We start from the raw sequence: 23221 nt of genomic DNA, 5'->3' as shown, positions 1-23221 counted from the left end.
GCTCATAAAACACCTGTAAACCATGTGTTTGATACTATTCCACTCCAGTCATTTTACCTTTATTTAACTAGGCAAGTCAGTTAAGAACACATTCTTATTTTCAATGACTGCCTAGGAACAGTGGGTTAACTGCCTGTTCAGTGGCAGAACGACAGATTTCTACCTTGTCAGCTCAGGGATTTGACCTTGCAACCTTTCGGCTGCTAGTCCAACGCTCTAACCACTAGGCTACCCTGCCGCCCCATTACCACGAGCCTGTTCTCCTTAATTAAAGGTGCCACCAACCTTGTGCTTGATTCTCATATCCCAAGCTTTTTGAAAATGACCATACATGTAGTGACAGTGCAGCTGGAATTATTTAGCAAATTCAAATTGTTTTAATTCAAATGTTACAGTAAAAAAAAAAAAAATTTTTTTACGTTACTCATCCTTTTCACACCTCAGTTTCATAAAATAATTCCAAGAGATAGCAGAAAGTACACCCTCCATAATGTTGGTCAGACGGAGAGAAATTAGTAAAATAATTGCATTGTTATTCTGATCATTAGTATGATATTTCTATGCCATACTGCAGCCATTCATTCAGTGCTTTTGTGGGTCCCACTCATGACTGTGTGCAGCATGGAGCTTCCAGTACCTTTCTGCGGGCACTGTCATTTTCAGCTAACCAGTCCGCTTTAAGCGGCCCTCGGGCAGAGTTCAGAGGGTTAAACATAATCTGTGTTCCAAATGGCACTATATAGGAAATAGGGTGCCATTCGGGATGCAAAACTTTCCCTCTCCCACCCCACAGAGGGACTGTCTTTGGAGCCTGTATCCTGTGCTGGTCCTGGTCCACTAGTGATGATGTCACTAGCTTCCAGCAAGCCCTAGCTCCGCTCTGGGACTGGGCAGCAGTGAGATCGAAGGCGTTGAAAGAACTTATGCAGCACGGCCCGGAGTTCTGGATCAGGTCAAACTGCATGATCTCACAGAGGAGTGGGTAGTATCTGGATGCATGGGCATTGAACTGGATAATAGAGGGATAAAGGGACAGGATCCAATTAGTTCATTCTCCACAGACATGTGAAGGGAAAATTACAACTAAGTCTCGGTCTCAATTCATCCTTGCATCCCATCTCCACCTTCTCAAACGTATTGGAGGAGAAAGTCCAAGCTCTCTCCCCTTGGACTTTCTTCCCCAATGCAATTTGAGAACGAGGCGAGGAAAGACTAATTGAGAACTCTACTTTGTGATCGACTCACCCTGTCATTGCTGATCTTCACCACCTTGGTGAGGAAGAGATTGGTCCAGGCTTCCCGGTGGCTCTCTGATGTCAGCGTGAGTAAGTAGCCCAGGGCCTCACTACACCCACTGCAATAAGAAGAGACATTACAGAAGAGTGTGGCGCTTATTTCCAGACCCCGACCAGCAGAATATTAGTCTGGTGGAACCCAGCCTGATCTCAGTGTAACTCATTTTAAATGAAATGTGAGCGCAGCAGTCAGTCTGATTGACCAGGCAAGCAAAACACAGGTTCTTGCCTCAGTCTGTACTACTTGTAACCACTCCTGTCCACAATGATGGACTAAATGGTGCTGAACAGGATGCGTTTTACTGTTTTAACACAAGTCAATAGCACAATGTCCTCTAGCTAAGTTCTTACGTGAGCAGTCGCCTCTGCACCTCTTCCCAGGCTGCCTTGCGGCTGTCGTCTGTGTACATGCGGAACAGGATGCAGAGGCCACAGGCCAGACTGTTAGTCTCCTGCTTCAACAGGTTTGGTTTGGACTTCCCCTTGAAACCTGAGTAACACACACACATGCTGTGAGACAGCTGCTGTTGTATGTTAGTTTGTCAGTAAGCCATTCAAATGTCACTGTTTACTAATTCCACAACATCAGACATAAGACAAGAAATTCCATGTAGAGTAGTAATTTATAGTATCTCTGTGTCAGAGGTTGTGATTATAGCTTGCGACGGCAGGTAGCCTAGCGGTTAAGTGCGTTGGAAGTGAAAAATCTGTCGATGTGCCCTTGAGCAAGGCACTTAAACCTACATTGCTCCTGTAAGTCGCTCTGGATAAGAGAGCTGCTAAATGACAAATGAAATGGGATGATCAGTTGAACATATAGGGGGTTCTTAGTCACCCACCTGCCTTCCACAGGACAGTCCTCTGCTCGTTGTTGGAGTTGAAGGCCTTGGCGAAGCGGTGGGACTCTAGCAGACAGTCCAGCAGTTTGAAGAGCTGATTTGAGGTCAGATAGCGGTACATTCCCTTGTCCTGGGCCTTGAACAAGACGTCTGCATCTACTGGGTCTCTCTGGAGAGGTTGACAACACCACAATGCTCAGTTATAACCAAATGTTAGTCAGCCATCCTGATTGTTTTATTTATTTTACTCTTATTTTATCAGGTAAGTTAACTGAGAACACATTCTCATTTACAGCAACGACCTGGGGAATAGTTACAGGGGAGAGGAGCGGGGATGAATGCGCCAATTGGAAGCTGGGATGATGATTAGGATGATTAGGCCATGATGGTATTAGGGCCAGATTGGGAATTTATCCAGGGCACCAGGGTTAACACCCCTACTCTTACAATAAGTGCCATTGGATCTTTAGTGACCAGAGAGTCAGGACACCCGTTTTATGTCCCATCCGAAACACGGCACCCTATACAGGTCAATGTCCCCAATCACTACCCTGGGGCATTGGGATACTTACTTATTTTAGACCTGAGGAAAGAGTGTCTCCTACTGGCCCTCCAACACCACTTCCAGCAGCATCTGGTCTCCCATACAAGGACCGACCAGGACCAAGGATTCACAACTTTTTTTGTCGTTGTTTGTAATAACATTGACAGCCCATCTCAAAATATGATTTAACTTAAGATAAATTTTGCCCTTACTGTCGTTCCCTTCAGTTATTGAAACTGTGTGAATTGAGTACAAACTCCATGGTTACCTGTGCAGCAGCCAGGGTCTCTGCATCCTCCTTCCTGCTGCTGGCGGGGTAGAAGACCACGTTGTCTATGGTCTGGATCAGCTCCAGCTGAACCACACACTTAATGAGCAAGCCTGAGAATAACCTCAGCTCCTGCACCTCTCCAAAAACATTGAGACACACAGGACAGGCAGCGTGGGAGAAGGGGAGAAACAGAGGGAAAGAGGAATAGCAGGTGGGAGAAGAGGCAGTTGCTGTCCAAACTTGCTTCACGAACACAAAAGGTAACTGAACTGAATGACCCCATAGCACTCACTTCTGTCATCATGAAGTGCTTTGAGATGCCTAGTTAAGGATCATATCACCTCTACCTTAGCTGACACCCTGGACCCATTTCAGTTTGCTTACCGCCCCAATAGATCCACAGACGATGCAATCGCCATCGCACTGCACACTGCCCTATCCCATCTGGACAAGAGGAATACCTATGTAAGAATGCTGTTCATTGACTATAGCTCAGCCTTGAGGACCTGGGTCTCAACCCTGCCCTGTGCAATTGGGTCCTGGACTTCCTGGTGGGCCACCCCCAGGTGGTGAAGGGAGGAAACAACACCTCCACTACACTGCTCCTCAACACAGGGGCCTGAACAAGGATGCGTGCTCAGACCCCTCCTCTACTCCCTGTTCACACACGCCTCCAACTCAATCATCAAGTTTGCAGACGACACAACCATAGTAGGCCTGATTACCAACAATGCTGAGACAGTCTACAGGGAGGTGGTGAGGGCCCTGGCAGAGTGGTGCCAGGAAAATAACCTCTCCCTCAACGTCAGCTAAATGAAGGAGCTGATTGTGGACTTCAGGAAACAGCAGGGGGAACACGCCCCTATCCACATCGATGGGACAGCAATGGAGAAGGTGGAAAACTTCCTCGGCGTACACATCACTGACGATCTGAAATGGTCCACCCACACAGACAGTGTGGTGAAGAAGGAGTGACAAACCCTCACAAACTTTTACAGATGCACAATTGAGGGCATCTTGTCGGGCTGTATCACCGCCTGGTACGGCAACTGCACCTCCCGCAACCACAGTGCTCTCCAGAGGCTGGTGCAGTCTGCCCAACGCATTACCGGCAGCACACAGCCTGCCCTCCAGGACACCTACAGCACCCGATGTCACAGGAAGGACAAAAAGATCATCAATGTCCTTCTGTAGCTCAGTTGGTAGAGCATGGCGCTTGTAACGCCAGGGTAGTGGGTTCGATCCCCGGGACCACCCATACGTAGAATGTATGCACACATGACTGTAAGTCGCTTTGGATAAAAGCGTCTGCTAAATGGCATATATTTTATTTATTTACACCACGACCTGTTCACCGCAATATCATCCAGAAGGCGAAGTCAGTACAGGTGCATCAAAGCTGGGACGAGAAACTGAAAAACAGCTTCTATCTCAAGGCCATCAGACTGTTAAATAGCCAGCTTTAACTAAACCCTAATGTTTACATTGGCATGGAATCACTGATCACTTTAACAATGGAACACTAGTTACTTTAATAATGTTTACATAATGATTTACTCATCTCATATGTATATACTGTATTCTATACTACTGTATTTTAGTCAATGCCACTCCGACATTGGTGGCCCTAATATTTATATATTTCTTAATTACATTTTTTTACTTTTCGATTTGTTTGTATTTTTGTGAATTGTTAGATATTACTTCACCATTGGAGCTAGAAACACAAGCATTTGGCTACACCCGCAATAACATCTGAAAAATACATGTGTATGTGACCAATAAAATGTTATTTGAGAGACAAAGGCATTGGCAAGGGTGAGACAAAATCTGGGGAGGGCTGTCTAGGAGCCAGGGAGTAGGGACTTGCCCCGTAAACCGTCAAACAAACTCACTGGCTGGGGTCCTAGCTTTGGGGCCGTCCTCATATGTGCCTAAGGAGCCACTGTACGTTCTCTGCCTCTGGTTTTTCCAGGGAGATCCTGTCCACACTGCACAGTGACTGCTGGTCCTCCGTACGAGTCTGGCCCTAATACCATCATGGCCACCTACCACTGCAGGTTTTATCCACGTCTCTGGGTGGAACTTCACCCCGTTTAGAATGACCACGTTTTCCAGACAGTTGTTCCCTGAGCGCGCCAGCTGCTCGTTGTCTGAGGAGAGACAGGAGGTCAGAGGGAGGGTGAGTTAGAGAGGAGAGCAGTTCAGGAGCGAGAGCAGTTCAGAGGTAGAGGGAAGAGAAAAAGAGAGCAGGTCAGAGAGCGAGAGAGAGAGAGAGAGAGAGAGAGAGAGAGAGAGAGAGAGAGAGAGAGACAAAGCAGTTCAGAGAGAGAGAGAGACAAAGCAGTTCAGAGAGAGACAAGAAAGCAGGTCAGAAAGTGAAAAGGAAGAGAGAGAGGCCTAAAACTCTGAGGTGTTTTAGATGAGACAGGGACAACAAGCCCTCTTCTCTCACCTTGCTGTACACCAGCACAGTTGAGACAGGATATGGTCCAGGAGAATATCACTGAGAAACTCAAAGTACTGAGTGAAGACATCACAGATGGCGCAAAGTGCATGGTTACAGGTGGTGGTCATCCATTCAGCTTTCTGGGTTTAAAGTGGAAAATTAAGCTCATTAGTATACAGCAGTTGGCACCTTATTCCCTATATAGTGCTCTACTTTTGACCAGGACCAATAGGGCCCAACACACACTATGCATTCTGGCTGAAAGTTCCTTTCAACTTTAGCTTCTTACCTCAGTTTGCTGCTCTGGCAGTTTCATGTTGTCAAATATCCTAAAGATGATCCTGAACAGATCCTGCCACCAGTGTTTCTCGTAGGTGTGACTGTAGGTCTTCATAATGTCAAACATCACAGTCAGGCCCCTAGAGCAATGACAAGGAAACAGGGATGATTTTGATTTATTAGTAGAGGGTTCACACTCAGTTATTTTATGCTGTTTTATCTATTAAGGCAACATTAGCAGGGATGATCACATCACGAGTGGAACTCAATCAGTATATTGGCAAACAAGGACTAGGGACACTGGTATTCAATCAAATGTATTTTATAAAGCCTTTTTACATCAGCACTTGACACAAAGTGCTTTGCACATACCAACCTAAACCCCAAAGAGCAAGAATTGCAGAAACAGAAGCACAGTGGATTGGAAAAACTCACTAGAATTCCTTGAAGGCCTGGCAAGATTGGGAGGAGAGTGTTTTAGACAGGGTTAGACAGTGATGGCCATGCAGAGGGGTTTAATGCATTACTTAGGACTTCTGCCCTAGTATTTCACATCCTAGTATTATCTCTGAATAGGCTACTTGAACTCCTTTGCTATGTAGTGCTCACCTGTGGCCTGTCAGACACATATTTAGCACAGTGGCATATGAGGCGGATGGACTCCATGCTGGTGTCAGGGAAGGATGCGTTACAGGCACTTTACAGCATCCTGGAAGGAGTCGATGGTGGCTGAGAAGTGTTTCTCAAATACATTTGCTGAGAACAAAAATTAAAAACACACTTTAGAATGTATATACAGTACCAGTGAAAAGGTTTGAACACACCTACTCATTCAAGGGTTTTTCTTTATTTTTACTATTTTCTACATTGTAGAATAATAGTGAAGATGTCAAAACTATGAAATAACACAGAATCAAAAAAGTGTTGAATAACTCAAAATATATTTTATATTCTTCAAAGTAGCCATCTTTTGCCATGATGACAGCTTAGCACACTCTTGGCATTCTCTCAACCAGCTTCACCTGGAATTCTTTTCCAGTCTTGAAGGAGTTCCCACATATGCTGAGCACTTGTTGGCTGTTTTTCCATCACTCTTCGGTCCAACTCATCCCAAACCATCTTAATTTGGTTGAGGTTAGGTGATTGTGGAGGCCAGGTCATCTGATGCAGCACTCCATCACTCTCCTTTTGGTCAAATAGCTCTTACACAGCCTGGAGGTGTGTTGGGTCATTGTCCTAAAAACAGATGATAGTGGGACTAAGCGCAAACCAGATGGGATGGCGTATATCTCTGCAGAATGCTGTGGTAGCCATGCTGGTTAAGTGTGCCTTGAATTCTAAATAAAATCATAGACAGTGTCACCAGAAAAGCAACCCCACACCAATCACACCTCCTCCTCCATGCTTCACGGTAGGAACCACACATGCGGAGATCATCTGTTCACCTACTCTGCGTCTCACAGAGACACGGCGGTTGGAAGCAAAAATCTCAAATTTGGACTCATCAGAACAATGGAAAGATTTCCACCGGTCTAATGTCCATTGCTCGTGTTTCTTGGCCCAAGCAAGTCTCTTATTCTTATTGGTGACCTTTAGTAGTGGTTTCTTTGCAGCAATTCGACCATGAATGCCTGATTTACGCAGTCTCTGAACAGTTGATGTTGAGATGTCTGTTACTTGAAATCTGTGAAGCATTTATTTGCGCTGCAAATTCTGAGGCTGGTAACTCTAATGAACTTATCCTCTGTAGCAGAGGTAACTTTGGGTATTCCTTTCCTGTGGTGGTCCTCATAGGAGCCAGTTTCATCATAGAGCTTGATGGTTTTTGTAACTGCACTGTGACTGTTTTTGTGACTGAAATTTTCCGCATTGACTGAACTTCATGTCTTAAAGTAACAGACTGTCGTTTCTCTGTTCTTGCCATAATATGGACTTGGTCTTCCTGATCTTCTGTATCAAATCAAAAATATATATATTTGTCACATACAACAGGTGTCGACCTTACAGTGAAATGCTTACTTACAAGCCCTTAATCAACAATTCAGTTAAGAAAAATAAGTTTTAAGAAAGTATTTACTAAAATGAGCTGAAGTAAAAAAAAATAATAATAATAAATACAAATTTTAAAAATGGGTGGGGACAATGCAAATAGTCTGGGTAGCCATTTGATTAGCTGTTCAGGAGTCTTATGGCTCGGGGGGTAGAAGCTGTTAAGAAGCCTTTTTGACTTAGATTTTGCGCTCCGGTACGTCTTGCAGAGAGAACAGTCTATGACTTGGGTGGCTGGAATCTTTGGCAAATTTTTGGGCCTTCCTCTGACGCCACCTGGTACAGAGGTCCTGGTGGCAGGAAGCTTTACCCCAGTGATGTACTGAGCCGTACACACTACCCTGTAGTGCCTTGCGGTCAGAGACCGAACAGTTGCCATACCAGGCGGTGATGCAACTAGTCAGGATGCTCTGGATGGTGCAGCTGTAGAACTCTTTGAGGATCTAAGGACCCATGCCAAATCTTTTCAGTCTCCTGAAGGAAATAGGCATTGTTCTGCCCTCTTCACAACTGTCCTGGTGTGTTTGGACCATGATAGTTTGTTGGTGATGTGCACACCAAGGAACTTGAAGCTCTCAACCTGCTCCACTACAGTCCCATCGATGAGAATGGGGGCTTGCTTGGTCCTCCTTTTCCTGTAGTCCACAATCATCTCCTTTGTCTTGATCACGTTGAGGGAGAGGTTGTTATCCTGTTACCACACTGCCAGATCTCTAACCTCCTCCCTATAGGTTTCTCATCATTGTCGGTGATCAGGCCTACCACTGTTGTGTCGTCTGCAAACTTAATGATGGTGTTGGAGTCATGCTTGGTCATGCAGTCATGGGTGAAGAGGGAGTACAGGAGAGCACGCACCCCTGAGGTGCCCCCATGTTGAGGATCAGCGTGGCTGATGTGGTTACCTACCCTTAACATGTCACAACACCACTGATTGGCTCAAACGCATTAAGAAGTTAAAAGTTAATTTGTGGAATTTCTTTCCAAGGTACACCTGTTCATTTAAATACATTCCAGGTGACTACCTCATGAAGCTGGTTGAGAGAATGCCAAGAGTGTGCAAAGCTGTCATCAAGGCAAAGGGTGGCTACTTTGAAGAATCTCAAATATAAAATATTTTTGGATTTGGTTAACACTTTTTTGGTTACTACATGATTCCATATGTGTTATTTCATAGTTCTGATATCTTCACTGTTATTCTACAATGTAGGAAATAGTCCAAATAAAAACTGGAATGAGTAGGTGTGTCCAAACGTTTGACTGAAACTGTATAAAAAGGAAAAAGGAATAAATAAGTGCTCAAGGTTTCTGTTTTGTGTTTCTATTTGCACTACCATCCTATATTATTCTTAATGTTTACAGCGGTAAGTCATGTCATTGACCAAGGACTCTAGTGTTAGTCATATAACCCAACACTTACTGACGATGTAGCCGGTGGTCTGGAATGGCAGCTCCACGATGCTCTCGTCCAGGTCTGAGGCAGCCATGTGGAACACTGAGAAGATGTTCTTCCAGCCCGACCGGATGTTCCCCGCCTGGGAGTTCACCCTCTGAGCTATACACCTCACCACCATGTCTCGAATGGTGGGAGACCTGTAGGCAATGGCATCATTGAATCATTATTGAATCATTGTATCATTGTACGATCTGAATCGTTTTCAAGGTTTGACTTACTGAATCATTGCAATGTCTGAATAGCTGAATCATTTCAAGGTTTGAATTGTTTTAGGCAACAAAGGATACAGGATACATTTCTGACCAGCATTAGAATTTCCTTTCATGCGTTACAAAATAAAACAAAGTTGACCTGTTCTTTTTCATTATATGTTCGAAAGGCCTCAAGAAATCCTTCTGGAATCGGAAGTGGGCGAGCTCTCCTTTTTCTGCCTGGGGGAATCCACGGCAAATATAGCCACATCCTCATTGGAGTTACATCCAACCTGTAGTTACATATACATCACTCTCTCAACATCTACTTAAACATCAACACTAAAACAGCAGGTGAACAGCACAATAAATACTTGCCAATTAGGGATTTCTTTCCCCCCCAAACAAATATCACAACTATATAAAAATATAAACCAGTACCTTGTTAAAATGATCCCAGATGACTTCCCGAATTCTGGACCACTTGAAGCCTGATGCGACCGATGTTGTAGTAGGAGATCTCCACAATCTTCTGAAGGCTAAACATGCGTGGGTGTGTTGGCGAGGCTTGCTCGTCCATTGATACAGCACATAACCACCGGACAAAATCAACTGCATAGTGTGACGGCCCTGAATTTTTCTGAACCGTCTCAGTGCAGCTCCTTCCAATAGGGCACTTTCCCTTTAATTCCCAATTAAATAGCCAGTATCAGCTGCGCAAAAGTGGGGGTTGTGATGGAGACGTGCATGAGGATGTGTTCAACCCTCAGTTCCGAAGCTTCTCTATTCCGTTTGTTTTGTAGCCTAAGAGTTTACCCAGGATCGGATCCACTCTTTGCGTCCCTGGACTACACCTCTCCGTTCTTCGTGGCCTTTCTCCGCTGGAGATCTATTGGAGGATTGGATTGTCTGACTGACCGACTGACTACCACCTTTTTGTATACGGTATTTCATTTGTTTGGATGTGATGTATACTGTGATTTGTGTAGTTAGTGGTAGTTGAGGACTTAATTAAGAGTTGATCCGCTTTAAGGTTCTGTGGTAAAGTAATTGTTATATTGATTGTATGTTTAATACTGGGTTTACGCTACACGGAACGAACGGACAAACATCGCGTGACAAAAGTCACTTGAGTTCACTGAACTCCTTTACCGGGCAGGACTCTTTTTAGGCCCGAGGTACAGGACATTTCTGGAGGAACCAGAACTCATTGTGATATTATTATATATGTGTGTAATCATTGTTGTTGCTAATACAACCCACGCAACAGAATATAATTGTTTTTGAAGTTCTTTTCAATGTTTTAAGGGTTTATGAAAAGTTTATTTCCATCCTGACTTTTACATAAGTCCTTTGTATTGGTGTAGACTTGACGGACCAGATGGGACTCATTCCCACCCAAACTAAAAGGAGAAACCAATGTTTTCTCTGGTAGGCACAACCTACCTGGCACCCCTATAAATAATAACCTCAAGTCAAAACCGTTACAATAGAGTGAACAAATTCATTTCAATCTGTTATCATTCATATTTCAGGCAATAAATTCAGTTTCACTCAATCAAGCATGGCACTTCAAAACTATATCAAAGAAATGATTTGCTTATATTTGTCCTTGTTATTTGTCCTGTAAAGCAAATGTGTTTCTTGTATATCCCTACTCCCCACAGGGTATGGTGTCATGGCGTGGTGGTATATTTCTGCTTTACCAAATGAGGGGAGTTACATACTTACACACCAGTCAGAGTTACACTTAAACTACATCTTTAATAAGCTTTGCAGTAGCATTTGACTTTCAACAATTCACTATCTATAATGAACCATTGAGAGTGACTACAGAAAAATACAAAGGTCTTTTATAGCCAAGATACACCCCTCTCAACTTACATGACGAACCACAGATCTTGGGAACTGTTCACAAGGGGACTTTTACTTGAGAAAGGAGTATCCCTTAGCCAGATAGCGTTTGCTATAAATTATCGCTCAGTTTGGTCTCTAAAACGAGGTTCTAATCTCGTTCCTGGTACTTCATAGCAGAACAATTATACCTCATTCAAGGCATAACTCAATTGTCAACTCTAGATACTCCCATCTCAAGTAAACCCCCTCTTGACCCCACTCCTGGACAAGCTCACTGAGGGGAGTGAGCCTCTAGGTCATACACTGTCCCAGGATAAGTGTAAGATCAGAGAGGACATACAATGTTTCCAGACACTAACATACAACTCCCCCCAATGGGAAAAGGAGGGAGTGACTGGCGCACAGACATTGAGGAGACAAGTAATTGGTTCTCCATTAATCACGCCATCCCTTCACATGGTTTAAGAATAGGTAGACACATTCACATAAGACAATGTTCCATTCTGTTCTTTCCCTTTCTGATATTCTGCATAGCACCAGGGACATGTAAAAGACAAGCCTGACCTCTCCCCTCTCTGGGCCCCAAGTGACTGAGCCCCAGCTGAGGGAAAAGTGCAACTGCCAACACTATAGTCCAAAAGGATACATTCTAATGACAAGTATCTCCCATAAGCATATTATGTAAATAAAGCATCTTAATGATCTATGTTACCCAACTAATTCGGATTCATCCGCCACAATGGCCAGGGTCACCATTGTCCAGCACCCCTGGAGCAATTGGGGTGAAGTGCCTTGCTCAAGAGTACAGCAACAGAATAAAAATGTTTCACCTTTTCGGCTCCAGGAATCAAACCAGCAACCTTTCGGTTACTGTCCCAACGTTCTAACTGGGGCTACTTGCCACCCCTACACATCATTGGATAAAAATGTAACTGATACCGACCTATTGCATTGCCATCCAGTCTGGTAGACCCAGTAAATATCCTGAAAAAACATAAAAATATGACATTTTCTCCATCTGCAAAAGTGAGCGTTTTTATGGTCTTATGGGGAGAGGCATTATACAGGATAAAGGTTTATTGCGTAATAAAACTGGAGAGGGGAAACAACATATTGAATAAATTCCACTCTATCAGCCTACCTGTCAACAGCAACGACGACACTCTAGGAGCTTGTCTCTCCAATGGAATACTGGCTATCTGTTTACGGTCCACATTACCTTCAACTGCCAGACAAACAAGGTGTAATGAGAAAAAGCTGATGGTTCACGTTTCAAGCAAACCCCTTAAACAATGACACATAACACTACATTATATGTTAAGAAAATATCAAACAATTAACCATGATATGACATTATCACTAAGATAAACACTGACATACACGTACAGCAAAACTAGCCATTGTGACAGTAGCCTAAAAGGTATCTAATCCAACAGCCTGGGTGCATCCCAAATAGCCCCCTAGTATTCCCAATATTCACCAAAGCTCTATGGGGTTATGGTGGAATAGGGAAAAGTGTGCCATTTGGAAAGCAGACTATTAATGAAAAGGAGAGAGGACTCACCCAGTCCCATGTACCCTGAGCTGTCTGACGCCTGCTCTCTCAGGCTGGCCCGGAGGCCCCCTTTGGCCGGGACCGTCCTGAGATGTAACGGGCCTACACCCCCGTCCCGATCAGCTGGGCCAGCTCCAGCTGACTGATACACTTCAAGATCTGTGGAGAACAGAGGAGAACCTTTCAGATGGGATTTTAATGGAGGGTTACTATACTAATCATCCTGTATTTAGCTATTGAGTCAAGTTCTCTTTTATGATACTGGTTGGTAAAAACAATGTACAGGGAGCAACGCCGACCTAAGTCATAGAGGATATTCTCTTCTATAATAACGTCCTGGTTGGTCCGAAATATTGAAATACAGTGACTGTACTATGTAAGACGATAATATGGAAGAGATTCTAACCTCATGCCAGGAGTTGCCCAGGTAGTTTCCGTCATTGTGGGCGACAGTGATGAGGGTCTTGATGGTGTCGATGTTCTTCTGCTTCATCTCAGAGATACCACAGCCGGCTGTGAGCAGGGTGAACCGCGCCAGGGCCTGGACGTACGCATCACGTTCCAGTTGGATGGTGAAGATGCAGGCTATCCTGACGGCACAGCGGATCCCCTCCAGACACAGAGAGGCTACTTCAGTGTCATCACAGTCCTGAAGACCCACACTGAACGCTGCTAAGAACGGGGTCTATGCCAACTGGGGGAAAACGCACACAAGGTCAGTACAAAAAGAAAGATTTATTTGGATTTCCAGACCTAGGATGTTGGTGCAAAAAATATTACATTTGAGTGTAGAAATGTGTGTCTTAGAATTGGTATTCTGCCTTTGGTTCCAGCATCAACTACAATCCCATTTTATACTGAAGGGAATGCATTACTACTGTGAGTAAAGGTGACGTAACAGCGTTGGGATGTTAGACCTTAGACATTAGTCGGACCATTTAAATAGAATCAGTTTCATTCTAATTCTTATCCTAACAGTCATTTATTCTAATTCTTATCCTAACAGTCATTTATTCTAATTCTTATCCTAACAGTCATTTATTCTAATTCTTATCCTAACAGTCATTTATTCTAATTCTTATCCTAACAGTCATTTATTCTAATTCTTATTCTAACAGTAATTTATTATATTCTTATCCTAACAGTAATGTATTCTATTCTTATCCTAAAAGTAATTTATTCTAATTCTATGCGTCTGACGTGGTCTAGGCGGGATACCTTGAACATGGGTCTGACGTGGTCTAGGTGGGTTACCTTGAACATGGGTCTGACGTGGTCTAGGTGGGTTACCTTGAACATAGGTCTGACGTGGTCTAGGTGGGTTACCTTGAACATGGGTCTGATGTGGTCTAGGCGGGTTACCTTGAACATGGGTCTGACGTGGTCTAGGTGGGTTACCTTGAACATGGGTCTGTTACTTGAACATGGTCTGACATGGTGGGTTACCTTGAACATGGGTCACGTGGTCTAGGTTACCTTGAACATGGGTCACGTGGTCTAGGTGGGTTACCTTGAACATAGGTCTGACGTCATCTAGGCGGGTTTGAACATAGGTCTGACGTCGTCTAGGCGGGTTACCTTGAACATAGGTCTGACGTGGTTTAGGTGCGTGGCGCTGGTGTAGGGAGCCTGGACATGGCTGGTGTAGGGAGCCTGGACATGGCTGGTGTAGTGAGCCTGGACATGGCTGGTGTAGGGAGCCTGGACATGGCTGGTGTAGGGAGCCTGGACATGGCTGGTGTAGGGAGCCTGGACCCTCCATCAGGGTCTTGGCTGTCGTAGCCATCTGCTCCATCTCTACGGGGGAGGGGTCGAAACAGACAGACACTCAGTGAGCATGCTCTCACACGCAAACACACACCTACTGTACACAGTGTCAACACCTAACCACACAAGACAATAATGTTGATGCCATCACTGTGCCTCTGAGGACAGACTAGCTTTGAGTCCATGTAGTATGCTTGTTTCCTTCTTGACCCTTGTCATTTTGTCCACCAGCAACAGAAAAGAGACTTGCTTTGTTTGCTGGATTTGAGGGTGATTTTTTTTTGCGTCATTCATGGCTAATTTCTTCCTGCGATTTGGTCGTAAATGGCTGACAGGTACTCCTCAGGGAAATCTTTGCTGTCGTTGATTCCTCGATTCATCTTGATGTATTGCTCTTTCGTCATTTTATTCTTCACCTTCTGTAAACCGTTAAAGATGCTTGGAACCAAAAATTGATTCGAGTTTTGTATGATACGGGGGGGGGGGTCCAAAAAATGTTTAGGTAACAGAAAAAAGCCGTGTCTGAGTGACTTACTTGTGGACTGTGAAGGTCTGTTGTCAACATAATGATTGAATAAGCCAGGACGTATCTGCACTGGGTGAACTCACTTTGCCTGAAGGATTAGAGAAACAAGTCCAATGTCATAACATCTACTGTGCAACAACGTAACTACCAACATCATCCATTAACCCACACCATGGGGTCTGTCTAGTGAGATTCCAGAGAGACACTCACCCTTGGTTACATTCTAAATATCTGGCCACAAATTTCTCCATTAGTCGATGGATCTCCTGGGCCTCTCCGGGCACACGGAAACCCTCCTTGAACAGACGCGTGGCCGAGACAAAGTCCTTGCCTTGGAAATCCATCTGGTCCACGTAGGTGTACATCCCCTCTTTATTAATGCGCTCGTTATCCCCGATGAACTCCTCCACCTGAGTCTGGAAAGCAAAGTCCATACAGAGGAACTTCAACATACACATAAACAATGAAAATATAGTGTACACTGTATATTCAATATATTTGTGGACAAGAAAAAGTGAGAACAACAAAAGTTTGACATTTAACAAAATGGAAAAATATCTCAGATTAAGACAGATCTTTTAGGGGCAGTTTCCCCAGACATATTGAGGTTGATGTTTTGTCCAGGACGAGGCTTCATACGTGTCTGGTAAGCTGCCCCCTGAAGGCTAACAGGCAGTGAATCCCATTGCATGTTATGTAGTTCCAGTGGGCCCTTACAGAATCTAGCCTCTCCTCCTGATGCAGAAACTGAGCTAGGTCCTCCAGCGTGGTACCCAGCATGCCTTGCTCCTGTAGATACCCGGATGCCCCTCTTTGGCTTCTTGTTGAACCTACATACATCTGTATGACACAGGCACATTTGAGAGCACAAATTCTGCTCGGTCACTTTTCACCGACTGAGCAGAATGACTGATCTACAAATCCTAATGATGAGTTATTTAGGATGCAAGTGAAAGCTGCTCTGACATTTACTTCCAGTCTCCCACACACTTACAAGTGAATGCCTTGCTCGATGATCTCCTTCTGCCACTTGAGGACCTCGATGGCTCTGCGTTGTCCGTTCCTGACATGAGGGTGCTGTAGGAGCCGATGCCCGAGGAGGCATTGGAGTCCAGGGAGTTGAGTGGTTGATACTCTCTGGGGGCTTGGTGCTCTCACTGGGCTCCTGCTCCACGGGCTTCTCCTGACCTACAGAGGAGAGGGGTGGCACGTAGGGACATCCCATAATGTCAAGAATTACCCTTCCCTTTATAAAACCCCGTCAGAGGTCTCAGGGGCTCACTACGAGGCCTGCTGCTGTAAGCCTGAACACACTTCAGGTTGGCAAACACAGGGCCACACAACAAACGGAAGAGTCGCTACTTGACTATCAGTTTAGCTTAAACTGACATTCAAGCTCAACCTCAGTCTCTAACTAACTGGAACCACGAGTCTAGGAATAGATGTGATGCTTTAACCTGCTCTTCCTTGGAACAACAAAGACCGAGAGCAAAGCAGATCCAGATCAGCAATGGAACATGTCGTGATAAACACACATATAATTGCAGAGAGATGTCAGATGTGTAGTTAAGAGATGTGGGTGGGAGCAGGGCCGTCGCGTCTCAGTGGGTTTGTGGGTCATTAAGAAGCCCCTAGGCTACTGCTACTGCAGTAGTTATGAATGAGCATGACTTGGTCTCAGAGGTAACGCATTATTTATTCAACCGTAGGTAGTATTGTAGGTAAGTGGTATCTTACCTAGACTGGTCTGAGAGTTGGGGTTGACAGACTGATCATTGCTCCACTCCACCATACACTTGAGGATAGACACTCGACACCCCAGACCCCTTTTCCTCGAGCTCAGCTCCTACAACAAATAAACACATTTAAAATGGTCACACAACAGGAAAGGAGATGTATGGAAGGTGAGTGTCCATTGGAAGCATCTCTTACCTGAGCAGGTGTGGTGCCAAGCTCATGCCCCACTCTGCCCTGTGCCATCTTAACCAGCCTCTCAAATATATTAGCAGCGTTCAGGTCACAGTCGTAGTTGACATAGATATCTTGAAGTGGGAGAGGAGGGTGAGGAAGATGGAGAGTGAGAAGACCTCGGGGACCGAGGAGGCGCCGTTCTTCGACAGCGCCACACACAGGTACTGCTTGATGGCGTCGATGCAACATCTCGTTGGACTTGAATACGAGCCCAGCGTTCTGCAGGATGGACAGCAGCAGCTGGATGGACAGCGCCTTGGAGCGCAGCTCGTGAGATTGACAGAGACAACGTTTCCTTGACGCATCCCAAATGCCTTATTATGCATTTTAAGACTCATCACAAGCATATATGACATATTTACAATGTCATACAATCCTCTTCTAATGATCTGGACTAACAGACAGTTGACAATGTTATGCATAGACATCCATTAATATACGCCTTAGACATAATAAAGGTTCAAAACAAGTTACAATATGTACCCACGCCCTTTAAGGGCTACCGAGAGGTTCAATCACAGTCAACTCCTATGGCCATAGCCTACCGGTCTATTCATACAGTGATTCATTGTGACAGGGTATCAAGGAGAGTTTACTTAGGATCAGGGGGTCCATCAGACAGAGGCTTCATGGAGAGTTTGCAGAGGGAGCGAAACACTAAGAAGGCGTCCTTCTGGAGGATATGGGAGAACTTAGCAACAGGGGAGGAACCACGTGTAGCTCCAGATTCCTAGAAAAGGAAATGCACAGATGTCTCGGATATTAAACACACAAAATCATGTTCATATACACAAAATGTACATTAGTACGCCAAATCAGATGCCACTCTAATACTTGGATTTATCAACTAATCTGTTAATACTCCATAGACAGTATTTGAATCCCAAATGGCACCCTATTCCCTATTTACATTTACATTTAAGTCATTTAGCAGACGCTCTTATCCAGAGCGACTTACAAATTGGTGCATTCACCTTATGACATCCAGTGGAACAGCCACTTTACAATAGTGCATCTAAATCTTTTAAGGGGGGTGAGAAGGATTACTTTATCCTATCCTAGGTATTCCTTAAAGAGGTGGGGTTTCAGGTGTCTCCGGAAGGTGGTGATTGACTCTGCTGTCCTGGCGTCGTGAGGGAGTTTGTTCCACCATTGGGGAGCCAGAGCAGCGAACAGTTTTGACTGGGCTGAGCGGGAACTGTACTTCCTCAGTGGTAGGGAGGCGAGCAGGCCAGAGGTGGATGAACGCAGTGCCCTTATTTGGGTGTAGAGCCTGATCAGAGCCTGGAGGTACTGAGGTGCCGTTCCCCTCACAGCTCCGTAGGCAAGCACCATGGTCTTGTAGCGGATGCGAGCTTCAACTGGAAGCCAGTGGAGAGAGCGGAGGAGCGGGGTGACGTGAGAGAACTTGGGAAGGGTGAACACTAGACGGGCTGCGGCGTTCTGGATGAGTTGTAGGGGTTTAATGGCACAGGCAGGGAGCCCAGCCAACAGCGAGTTGCAGTAATCCAGACGGGAGATGACAAGTGCCTGGATTAGGACCTGCGCCGCTTCCTGTGTGAGGCAGGGTCGTACTCTGCGGATGTTGTAGAGCATGAACCTACAGGAACGGGCCACCACCTTGATGTTAGTTGAGAACGACAGGGTGTTGTCCAGGATCACGCCAAGGTTCTTAGCGCTCTGGGAGGAGGACACAATGGAGTTGTCAACCGTGATGGCGAGATCATGGAACGGGCAGTCCTTCCCCGGGAGGAAGAGCAGCTCCGTCTTGCCGAAGTTCAGCTTGAGGTGGTGATCCGTCATCCACACTGATATGTCTGCCAGACATGCAGAGATGCGATTCGCCACCTGGTCATCAGAAGGGGGAAAGGAGAAGATTAATTGTGTGTCGTCTGCATAGCAATGATAGGAGAGACCATGTGAGGTTATGACAGAGCCAAGTGACTTGGTGTATAGCGAGAATAGGAGAGGGCCTAGAACAGAGCCCTGGGGACACCAGTGGTGAGAGCGTGTGGTGAGGAGACAGATTCTCGCCACGCCACCTGGTAGGAGCGACCTGTCAGGTAGGACGCAATCCAAGCGTGGGCCGCGCCGGAGATGCCCAACTCGGAGAGGGTGGAGAGGAGGATCTGATGGTTCACAGTATCGAAGGCAGCCGATAGGTCTAGAAGGATGAGAGCAGAGGAGAGAGAGTTAGCTTTAGCGGTGCGGAGCGCCTCCGTGATACAGAGAAGAGCAGTCTCAGTTGAATGACTAGTCTTGAAACCTGACTGATTTGGATCAAGAAGGTCATTCTGAGAGAGATAGCGGGAGAGCTGACCAAGGACGGCACGTTCAAGAGTTTTGGAGAGAAAAGAAAGAAGGGATACTGGTCTGTAGTTGTTGACATCGGAGGGATCGAGTGTAGGTTTTTTCAGAAGGGGTGCAACTCTTGCTCTCTTGAAGACGGAAGGGATAAGTTGATGAGCGAGGTGAGGTAAGGGAGAAGGTCTCCGGAAATGGTCTGGAGAAGAGAGGAGGGGATAGGGTCGAGCGGGCAGGTTGTTGGGCGGCCGGCCGTCACAAGACGCAAGATTTCATCTGCAGAGAGAGGGGAGAAAGAGGTCAGAGCACAGGGTAGGGCAGTGTGAGCAGAACCAGCGGTGTCGTTTGACTTAGCAAACGAGGATCGGATGTCGTCGACCTTCTTTTCAAAATTATTTAAATTATTTAGTGCACTACTTTTGACCAGGGCCATAGGTAGTGCACTATATAGGGAATAGGGTGCTATTTGGGAAGCTATCAATGGCATTCTATGTAGGGGAGCAGTGTGGGTGGGCACCTGAGTGTCGTTAGAGGAGACAGAGAGCCTGTCGTCCGCCAGTGAGGGAGTGAAGGCAGTATATATGGCGTGCCAGGGATACCGTCGGCATGGATGTTCTCAGTGTCGCTGCCCAGCTCGTCCTCCTCCTCCCCCACCACCGGGACTGGCACATCGTCTACACACTCTGTAGCGCTGCATACACTCTCCCTACATTCTACACACACACGCAGGCATGCGGGAACACACACACACACAGGGACATCAGCAAAAGAGCTAAAGATTGTCTCAGAGGGGCTAAAAATGAATTTATATTTCTTCCTAGCGCAACTTGAACAACTTTCAAGGCACTACAGTGAGTCCAATGTTCTACAGACAAGACAGGACATACTATATTGGAGTATAAAAGGTAAGAAACTGATGTGTTACCCCCAACAACTTTATTGACAGCTTCCTGCAGCATGTGCTGGACCACCTCTTGAGCTCCTCATAGTTGACTGGTTCTTCCTCTACAAGCCCTTCAGCATCATGCTGGAACAAACCTAGAGAGATTTAAATGCACTTCACCATGCTTTCCTATGGTGACTTTGAAGTCATATTGACACAGACGGAGCTGCTATGTAATAAAGCATTGCACATACCTCCTTTGTGAGATCTTCCATTTAATGTATCCCTCCACTATGAGTACAAAACATATTCAACTGCAGAGGTTTTCATTTTCATTTCATTATGAATCCCAATAAAGGACCTCTGCCTTGTAGAGTTTAACTGCCTCTGGTCAGGCCAAGAAGTCTAGAATGGATGCCACATTCAGACATTAGTAGTATCCTTGGCTCTCCTGTTTCTGTAGCGTGAGGAGGCTTGATGTACAAGTACTTCAACGTACAGAACGCTCGTCTACCGCACGGCCTTACCCCCAATCCATCTCCTTAATGCAGAGTGCCAAGCAGACACACATCGGGGTCCCATTTTTTACAGTCTTTGTTATGTAGTATCGAGTTGTACTCCCCCCCCCCCCCCCCTTGCCCTCAGAATAGCCATTTGTCGGGGCATGGACTATACAAGGTGTCAAAGGCATTCCACAGGGCTGCTAGCCCATGTTTACTCGAATGCTTCCCACAGTTGTGTCAAGTTGTCTGGATGTCCTTTGGGTGGTGGACCATTCTTGATACACATGGGAAACTGTTGAGCGTGAAAAACCCAGTAGCTTTGCAGTTCTTACCACAAACCGTTGCGCCTAGCACCTACTACCATTCCCCGTTCAAAGGCACTTAGATCTTTCTTCTTGCCCATTCACCCTGTGAATGGCACACATACACAATCCCTGTCTCAGTCCTTCTTTAACCGGTCTCCTCCCCTTCATCTACACTGATTGAAGTGGATTTAACAAGTGACATCAATAAGGGATCATAGCTTTCACATGGATTCACCTGGTCAGTCTATGTCATGGAAAGAGCAGGTGTTAATATTTTGTAGACTCCGTGTATATTTATACATTGCCTATTCTTCATTAAGTGCACTACTTCTGACTAGGGCCCATTTGGCTCTGTTCAAAAGTAGTCCATTATCAAGGGAATAGGGTGCCATTTGGGACTCAGCCCTTGGCTTCGGCTGGACGTTTTATTACCTCCTTCCCTCCATTTAAGAGCTCTATTAACATGGCAGACCTCTCTCTCTCTCAGCAGAGAATAGGAATACTGATTCACACACATGGATTTTACAGACAGTGATATGTATGAAGCTTGCTTAATCAAATGCAATGACACAGTGAAATGTGCAACAATGACTTCCAGAGAGACATAGAGAAAAGGACTTATTCTCACTTTGAGTGAGAGTGAGTGACAAAAAGAGAGAGATACTTACCCTGTGCAGCAGCTGCAGTAGCCAGGTCCGCCTCAGGCAGCTCGTTATCAGCACTGCAGAACACAGAGACATTTTCTGGCTCCGGGTCATCTTGATCAGGCACCTGAGAGGTCACCACCTGAGGTGTGGGTGAGGAGGTGTGCTGCTCCTGTTTAGGGGAGGCAGAGGGCTGAGGTGAGGCTGTGTGGGGCTCCTGGTTCTGTTGGGGGGAGGCATGAGGTTTCTGGTCGGGGGGGGGGGACACAAAGTGGGGGAAGCGAGGGCCTGTTGATGGGGTGAAGCATGGGGGCCTTGGTGCTGGTGGGGGTATGAAGGAAGCTCCTGCCCCTGTTGGCTGCTTGGTGACTGCTGCAGATGCTGCTGTCTCAGACGCTCCTTCTCCATCTGTCTGGCCTCCTGGAACTGTACGCAGAGACACGGACACAGACAGAAACACACACAGACATCATCGTAATGCCTACTTGAAAATCCTAGCCCTAGATTGTACGAAACATAACCATAGGCCAAACAATTTTGGACCATGCACTGTCAAGCCAAGCACAAAAACATTCTACAGCACTGGCATCATTAGAATTTTGTCATGGTATCAGGTATTTTGTCTTCGGCATACAGGTAAGGAAAGGAAGGAAACCAACACCATGTTGGTAGCAAAGATTTAGTATGGTTACATGCACACAATAGTGTGATTATTGAGGATAGTCAGATTAACATAATCATTTAATTATTACATTTACACATCTGAAATCAGGCTGCTGATGGCACTCTGTTAAATGCAGAAAATTCCCAATCAAACTAAACGTTCTACCACAGTGATCATGTTGTTTTTGGGATGCATACTTGTTCCGGGGGTTCGGACATATTATTGTGCAAACTACTTTTAAGACGCATCCATTCAGATGTTCCGAACTCACTTCACTCACGCTAAAGAGAGAGGAAATATAATTACTAGAACGGGGGGGGAAAGGCCCTCAGACTACTGACATTTTACTGGAACAATAATGGATACATATTTAACATGGCCACCAGTCCACCCATCATGGCAAATTGACTTGAATTGGGATTCTTGTTCTAGCAATTTTTTTGTGACACATAGAGTCAGAGGGGGGTCTGGTTGATGAGGTTCTTGCTGGCCAGGTAGATGTTGTAGCAGGTCCTGACCGCCTGCAGCACCGTTCCCTCGTGGATCTCGATGTGCTGAGAAGTCACTACTGTCAGCAGAGCCTCCAGAGGGACAGCATCCACAGAACTAGAATGCTGTACTCCTATGGGTACACTTAAAATGGCTGCCAGCAGACCCATTCTGGCATCATTGACTTGAATGGAGACACCCATTCAAATTATTGTATTTCTATGGCACCAACCTAACAGTCACTACTACTCACAGTAAACAAGATACTGTAGGTTTTGTGACTGAACCCAAAGCATTGTAAAATCATGAGATTGTCATTATTATAATGAAACCCTGCAGAAGTTTGTACAATTTCATTTCATTTTAAATAATGGATATCATTT

General features: G+C 45.5%; 1 pseudogene; it reads right to left on the bottom strand.

The window, feature by feature from the left end:
- Window positions 1-365: 365 nt before the first annotated feature.
- LOC124009088 lies at window positions 366-23008 on the bottom strand (annotated as a pseudogene).
- Window positions 23009-23221: the final 213 nt, after the last annotated feature.

This window comes from Oncorhynchus gorbuscha, linkage group LG22, assembly GCF_021184085.1.
Source record: "Oncorhynchus gorbuscha isolate QuinsamMale2020 ecotype Even-year linkage group LG22, OgorEven_v1.0, whole genome shotgun sequence".
Taxonomy (NCBI): domain Eukaryota; kingdom Metazoa; phylum Chordata; class Actinopteri; order Salmoniformes; family Salmonidae; genus Oncorhynchus; species Oncorhynchus gorbuscha.
The sequence above is the reverse complement of the archived record's forward strand: the minus strand, read 5'-3'. Positions and strand labels throughout refer to the sequence as shown.